Consider the following 7,594-nt stretch of genomic DNA (forward strand, 5'->3'; position numbering starts at 1 on the left):
CAGGATGGAGGTGTTGGGCGAGAGGGGAAGAGGCACCTGCTGTGCCTGGGCAACCAGAACCCACCCAGCTCATCCCTCCTGCTGCCTGGGCTCCCTGCTCTGATGTTCATGGATGGAGCAGGAGGATCCCAACACACGTCCCAGAGCATGGACAGACACATCTAACCAAGCACACGATGCACAAGTGACACCTCACAGAAATGCTGGTGGGAAGGACCCTTTGGAGGTCTCTGGATCAACCTCCTGTCCCAAGACAGGCTGCTGTCAAGTCTAGAGAAGGATGGCTGTGACTTTGTCGGGCCAAGTCCTGCAGAACTCCAAGGGTGCCCATTCCCACGCCTCTCTTATCCTACAGATGCACAACCCTCCAGGAGAAGTGTTTCACATCCAGCCTGACCCTCCCAAGTGCAAGGAGACAAACTTTCATACGGGAGCTCCATAACAAATTCCCAGAACCCAATCGTGGACTTTGCAACAAATGTTAGGAAGGTGCAACCCCAATCCCCTGAAAACACTCCCACGAAATCCCAGAGCTGTGGAGCCACACAAGTGGAAGGGCTCTGGGCAGGCAGAGCAGCACGGGAAACCAGCCCCCCCAGCAATAACAGGGCAGCTGTGCTGAGCTGGGGGGGCCCTGCTGGATGTCCCACCCTCCTCCAAACCTTGTGTACCTGGAAGGTGCTTTGCAAACAGCACAAAGGTGTGTGTGAGGCAGTGAAATCCAGCCCTTCCTGGTAAAGAACTCCAGCTGAACCTGGGATTGGTCCTGCAGCAGGATCCTCAAATGTCTCAGGACGGGGAGGGTGAAGCCCTGTTCTCTGCTACTGGGACCAGTGTTGTTCTCCAGTCTGTTCTGGGGCTTCTCCTGTTTGTTACCTACACGGGGGCTCCTCGTGGCACTTCCCTGGGCAGAGCATCTCTGTAACCCCTCCCTGCCTGACAGAGACAGGCTATCAAGCACTGATGGCTTTAGGAGAGGGATTAAGGTAAGTAAGGACAACATGAACAGTTGCCATCTCACACCAGTCCCACTGCAGTAGGAAGAGAAAGCCCTGCTCTCCTCACCTGAGCTGGGCTGTGCCCCTCCAGCCATGGTGACACAGGAGGTTGAACAGGGTTGTTTTTTGGGAAGGGAAGCAGAGGAAGGTGTGTGGCTACATGTCAGAAAAGTCTGGATTCATGAAGGGGGTAAGATGGGAGTCTCACATACCATGAGAAATGAGGTGAAGAAGGGAAACACAACTGTCTTCAGCCCTTTCAGAACTCCCCAACATCCAGGGCTCCTCACTGTCCTAGGACCCTACTGACTCCTCTTGGTCTTCCCTCTAAACCTGCTCTGCCTCAGCCTTGTTGCCTGAATATTCAAGGAGGATCAAAGTTCCATTTTTCCTGCCCCTCTCAGAAGCTTTTCTCCTTTTCTGTTCTTGGCTCATTAGGTGACACACAGAGACTTGCTGATTTAGTTACCCCTGTTCAGGGGTGTTTGCAGTAGAATGGCTTTTGATGCTATTTTTCATAGAAACCCAGTTTGGGCAGGAAGGGACCTTAAAGACCACCAGGTTCAAGCCATGGCAGGGACACCTTCCACTAGCCCAGGTTGCTCCAAGACCTGTCCAACTTGGCCCTGAACACTTCCAGGGATGAAGCATCCACATTTTTCACCAAAATATATAGGAATGACTGGGAGTGGGGGGTTACTTTTGATAACCCTCTCATTTCTTGACTGACTTCTTGCTACCATGACAGCACACAGAGGACACAAGCCTGGCATCAAGGACTCATGGATATTGGTATTTTTCTGAGAGCACACCACAGAATGCAATTCTGCACTGGGATTATTCTTCAGCCACAGTGCCAAGGTGTCCCTGAGGTGTCCCTGAGGTGTCCCATGGGAGCAGGTCAGGGAGAAGGCAGCCACCTGCCTCCAACCCTGAGAGTGGAACCACATGGGGAGCACCACGCCGTGCTCCCCACTGTCACAACCCAGTCTTGATGTCTTTGGCAAAGAAGGTGACAGTGCAGCCTCTTGCATTTCTCCTGCTTTCCAGATTTGAGTTCTCTGGTGCACCAGAGTCCAAATTCCTTGAGTACTAAAGCAGCCACAGCCCCTTCTCCCAGACTTTTTGAGAAGCTGTGACACCATTGAAGCCACTCCTGGGAGTTCAGCAGCTCAGAGGAGCTGCCTGGATGTGAGTTCCCTGCCCTGCTCGGGCAATCCACGTGCTGAACACTGGTGGGCAGAGCAGAGTTCATGCAGCACCTCTGCCAACAGGACTGAGGGAATGGGAGGGTGGCAGCTCCCAGACAAAGCTGTGGCAGGTGAGGAGCTTTTAGTAGTTCTGGAAGCTCTTGGAAGTCCAAGACTGCCCAGCCCAACACACCTGGACAGATTCCCATGAAGCCTCATAGAGGAAGGAAAGAGGGCCAGATCCCACAGGATTGTGCAATCCCACAGGGACCTGCTGAGGAAGGTGAAGAGGACCGGCCAGGATCCAAGTAGTGAAACATCCACAGAGGTCAATTATGTGCTGATGCACCAACCTTTCAGTCCCAGACAGAGAATTCCAAGGAAAGACCAGCTCACTGAGGGCTGCCAAGGGAGGCAGGTCAGCAGGGGGGGGCAGAAGACATGAACACCTCTCTGGTGCCTCCTGGAAAGTGTCTCTGATGTGAGAAAGGGTCTTCCCATGCACTTTGGAGGCCACAACCACAGCTTTGACAGTGCCTATTTCTATTGGCAGAGTTGTGCTTGGCAGGACACATTGTCCCTTCTGGCTGGTGTGAAGGAGGGAACTTCAAATGGTGTGTGAGTGACTGGGGAGGAGGTGGGAGCTGCAGGGCAGAGGGAGGGAGCAGCCCCACCTCACAGTCCCAGCTGACTGTGCACACCCTGGTCCTGCTGAGGCAGGGTCTGCACTGAGGAGCTGCCAGGAGGTTCTGGGCAAGCTGAACATGCTCTTATGCCATGGAGGGGGTCTGTCATGTGGGTGTACTGTCCTTCTTGGCCCTGGTTCCTTCTGCCAGCAAAGGGAAGCCTGGGAGAGGTTGGCTGAGGGAGGACAATCCTTGCTGTACCTCTTGCTTTTCTCATCCCAAGCTGGCAGGACAACTCGAGTCTTCAGCAGGAGGTGTCAAAGGGACACATGGGACAACGTGAGTGCTCATCTTGTCCCCAGAGCTCTCTTCCTTCTTGGCTTTTTGGGGAGCCACTGTGGCAGGGCCTGTCCCCGTAATTCCTGTCTTGGTCACAAGGTGTGAGGGAGCCACGTGTGGGGAGAGGAGGTGCCTCATGCAAGGAGGACACTTGTGAAGATCTTGGGGAAAATGCAACAAACCTCAGGGGTTTGGTCGGTCAGTGAGGAGCTGGGTCAGAGGGAGGAGAAAGGGCAGAGTGAATTGGTGTCTGAAGCAGAGAAGGTATCAGGAGACAGAGACACTGGGCAGAGCTGGAGGAGGACAAGCTGGTGGTGGAGGTGGGCAAGAAGCAAGCCCAGGAGCAGGAATGTGGGTGGTTTAGTGCTTGGCTCAAGAATTTGTGCCAACAGCAGGAATGGAAAAGGCTTTACCAGAAGCAGGGCTGAGGCTCAGGTGTGTTGGGGACTTTGGAGGAGAAGCACATAACACAACAGGAGAAGGGAAAACTGGTGACAGTAGGAAGGTAGCAGCAGCACCTGAGAGGGTCCCCCTGTGTGGGTGAGAAGACTGTTCTACCTGCTCCATTTGTTCCACTGCTCAGTGCAAGACCAAGGCTCAGAATTTGTCATGGAGTTCACAAGCCAATAAATCCTATAAAAGCCTGGAGAAAGAACAGTTGTCTTCTGTCCTGGCATGTTGTTTTATCCCAGTTCTTGGGGTCATGCTCCAGGGCTTGTCATTGTAGATGTCTCTCTAGTTAAATTATTTCCTTTCAGAGCTGATTTGATCTGTGCTGTTTTGAAAGCAGTTTTAGGGATGTTTCCCAATGTACAATGGCCATATTTCTTCTGAACCAGGAGGTTTCTGAGTCAGCTGCTCATTGCCCTATTCACTGTCCCGTAGCCATTTGGACAAGTCCCTGTTTCAGTAGTTATTTCATAGCTACAGCTTATGTAGGGTTTTATATATGGCATTTCAAGGACCTTTTAATTGAATTTCAGTTGCCACATGACTTTATTTGATTCATAAAAAAGAGGCATTTTGTGAGGCATATTGTGAGATTTTGGAGAAAAGGTATTTTGAGGGATTCATGGAAATTGGAGAAACTTTCCCACTCAATGCTTTGATATGCTGGAGTTTGGCTGTGTAGGAATTTCTGACACTCCATTATTGATCACGTGTATTGGGAAAAAATCCTCCCACTTTCCCAAAAGGAGCTTTGCAAACCCCACCCCACTGATCCAAGTTGTAAATTAGTCCATGCATCCCTATCCCGGACAGAGATCCCCACATCCTCAGGGTCTGGCTGTCACTGGCATTGTCACAGGGACTGCTGCCGATGTGCCTTTGGCCAGCACACTGCACGAGCCCCTCCTTCTGCTGAATCCTTCCCTGTCCCAGCAGGGTGAGCACTGGCACTGCCAGACCCCTGACCCCAGGCCATGGCATGTGCCAGGTGTGCCCAGGCTGTGAGGGATCCTTTCTGTGCCTGTTGGGAATGACAACCAGCTTGGCAGAATCGCCGGAGTAACAACTGCACTCATCCTTTGGACAGAGCCCAGGGCTCCAGCTGAGGATTCCCAGCCCTCCTTCAGTGCTCTCGTCACTCGGTACCTTGGATCACCCTCATTTCCCAGCACCTGCTCTGGTTCTCCTGGATCTTCAGTGCCAATGAGGAGGGTGGGATGGCAGGTATTCCACAGGTGCTTCCTGTTTTGGTCTCCAGCCATAATTCCTGATGTTCTGTTCTCCATGATGACCACCCAGTAGATTTGAGGTGATATTTTTATAGGAGGCTGTGCTTAATTAAGCACTTGTTGTACATTAGAAACTCATTATCAAGAAAGGGAAGCTGATTAATTATCTCAAATGTAGAAATCCAGAGCATAGACAGCCTCCCATCATCCAACAGACCTCTCCTGCCATGTCCCACTGTGAAAATGGTGCTCCTTCCACCAGCTGTAGGCTGAGGACTGAGCCAGTCCTCAGCTCATCCCAGGTGATGTTCTGGAGCACTGCTGTGCTTCCTGACCCCAGCACTGCTCTGCAGCTTCACTGACCCTCGACACTCTTGGGCACATGGTGGGATTTTGGGGGGTCCTGTGCAGGGCCAGGAGTTGGATTTGATGATCCTGATGGGTCCCTTCCAACTCAGCATAATCAATAATTCCATGATTTCATGATGCTTTGAGATCCAGGCACGTGTCAGCCTCCGTCCCACCTCAAACAGGGGTGCAATGGAACAGGGAAAAGTTTGGAGAACTTGATCTGAGACAGAGGAGGGATCTGGAGAAGGAGCTACAGAGTAGGGATCCTTCAGTTTGGATAAGAGACAAGTGATGCTGATACAACAGAGCTTGTCCAGACCACTTCGTCTGACAGAGGGTGGACAAGAACTTACAATTATTGTGGCATAAAATTAAATAAAATCAAATAAAACATAAAATCCCACACTGGAGGCTGTTCTTCACACCACCAGGACATTTTCACCAGGAACTGTGGGACTGCAGGTGACTCCACATCACAGAAGCCAAATGTTCACATGCAGTTTAAGGAGAAACCACGTAGATTTATGGAAATAAAAAAAACAAACACTGTTACTAAAACCATCAACACCCCCTTGGGCTGGGGAAGTCCCTAAGCTGCAAATTCTTGGTGTCTGGGAAATTTTTTCAGGAGAAGAGTCGTTATGTGCACATTCTGTTCCTGTGATTTTCCCAAGGAATCTGCTTTTGCACGGAGTTGCTGCTGGGAGGGAGCCAAATTTCAAAATCTAAACAGAAAATTGGGGAAATTGTGAAAGAGATCAAAAGAAAAATCAAATTACAAAGATGGCAAAAATGAAAGCAAGGGACATGTCATGGATCAGAAACACGCAAAGCTTGGAAAGATGAAAGGTAGGAGGGAACATGATGAAACTCCTCTGGAAATGCCCACTGCTCCCTGACATCCAAGTACCTGGTGGGGATTTCCCGCTGGAGTTTTGTCTGGAGAGGCAACAGGTCCAGCAGTTGGATCCACAGTCAGCAGAGGGGGTGGGAAGTAGCCACATGTACCCACTTGTCCCATGGGCAGAGCTTGTCCAGGGCAGGGCACTGCTGAGGGGTCCAGTGGCCCCGGGGACCCTCGAGTGGGGTGGGCAGGGATGAAGCAGAAGCATCAGGAGACTCCAGAGGATCTGAAGGGCAACTTGTATTCTTGAAATCCATGTTCCTCAGGCTCTGCCTCTCACCACAAAGAGAAGCTGAGGGAGGGGTGCTGTGAACTGTGCTGGGAGCATCCCCACCTTCACCACACTACGGGACATTTTCCAACATAAATCCAGTCTGGACCTGATATAAACTGGAATCCTGGATTTCCAACTTCCTTTGCTAGTGGAAGGTCCATGTCTGTGCAGGGAACCGGGTGGTGGAGGTGGAGCAATCAGATGTTTTCAGGGCAGTTTGAGGTGAGCCCTGTTGGTGCTGCTTGTCCACATCAATGGTGTGTTGGGCCACCCAGGGGGGCTGGTGGGGTCTGACATGGAGCATGAGCAGGTGTCCCTGCCCACAGAAAGGGAGTTGGAATTAGATGTTCTTCATGGTCTCCTTCCAACCCAAACCATTCTGTGATTCTATAATGAATGAGGGGTCAGCAGAGCCTGCAGAGCTGTGTATTTGTAGGACCTGTTGTGGTCAGACAAGGGGTAATGGTTTTACACTAAAAGAGGGTAGATTCAGATTAGATACGAGGAAAAATTTTTTTAGTACAAGGGTGATGAGGCCCTGGCACAGGGTGCCCAGAGAAGCTGTGGCTGCCCCAGCCCTGGAAGTGTCCAAGGCCAGGTTGGACGGGGCTTGGAGCAACCTGGTTTTGTTGAAGATGTCCCTGCTCATTGCAGAGGGGTTGGAATGGGTTGGCCTTTAAAGGTTCCTTCCAACCCAAACCATCCTGTGATTGCTCAAGACAGGATTGAAGAGCAGGGTCAAGGCAGTCCTTGCACCCTGGAGGAAACAGGAGAACAGAGAGGAGATCACCCATCCTGGTCGTGCCATGTCAGTCTTGCTGAGGTCCCAGGAAAGGGCCAACAGCTCAGAGAGGCCTCCAAAGGGGTCTCTTGGGTGGATGGAAAAGGACTGTTGATCACAATTAATACTCAGTTAGTCCATGTAGAGCTGCTGGGCTCCAAGGGGGAATCAAGGACCACTGACAAACTGAGCCAGTCTGAGAGCCCACTGCTGCCAGAGGGGGAATCGTTCTCCCCTTCCTTTCTTCATCCCCCCTCTGCTCCCAACATCAGCCCTGACCACTGTGTTACACCCTGTTCTGCACAATTCTGCATCCTCAGTGATCTGATCCATGGAGAGCTCTGTGGGCCCTGAGCCCATTCCAGGTGGGAGGGAGGGAGGGAGGGATAGATGGATGGATTGAGGGAAGGATGGATGGATGGATGGATGGATGGATGGATGGATGGATGGAT

The sequence above is a fragment of the Neopelma chrysocephalum genome, unplaced genomic scaffold (genome assembly GCF_003984885.1).
Source record: "Neopelma chrysocephalum unplaced genomic scaffold, ASM398488v2 Primary Assembly neopelma1_165, whole genome shotgun sequence".
NCBI classification, from domain to species: Eukaryota; Metazoa; Chordata; class Aves; order Passeriformes; family Pipridae; genus Neopelma; species Neopelma chrysocephalum.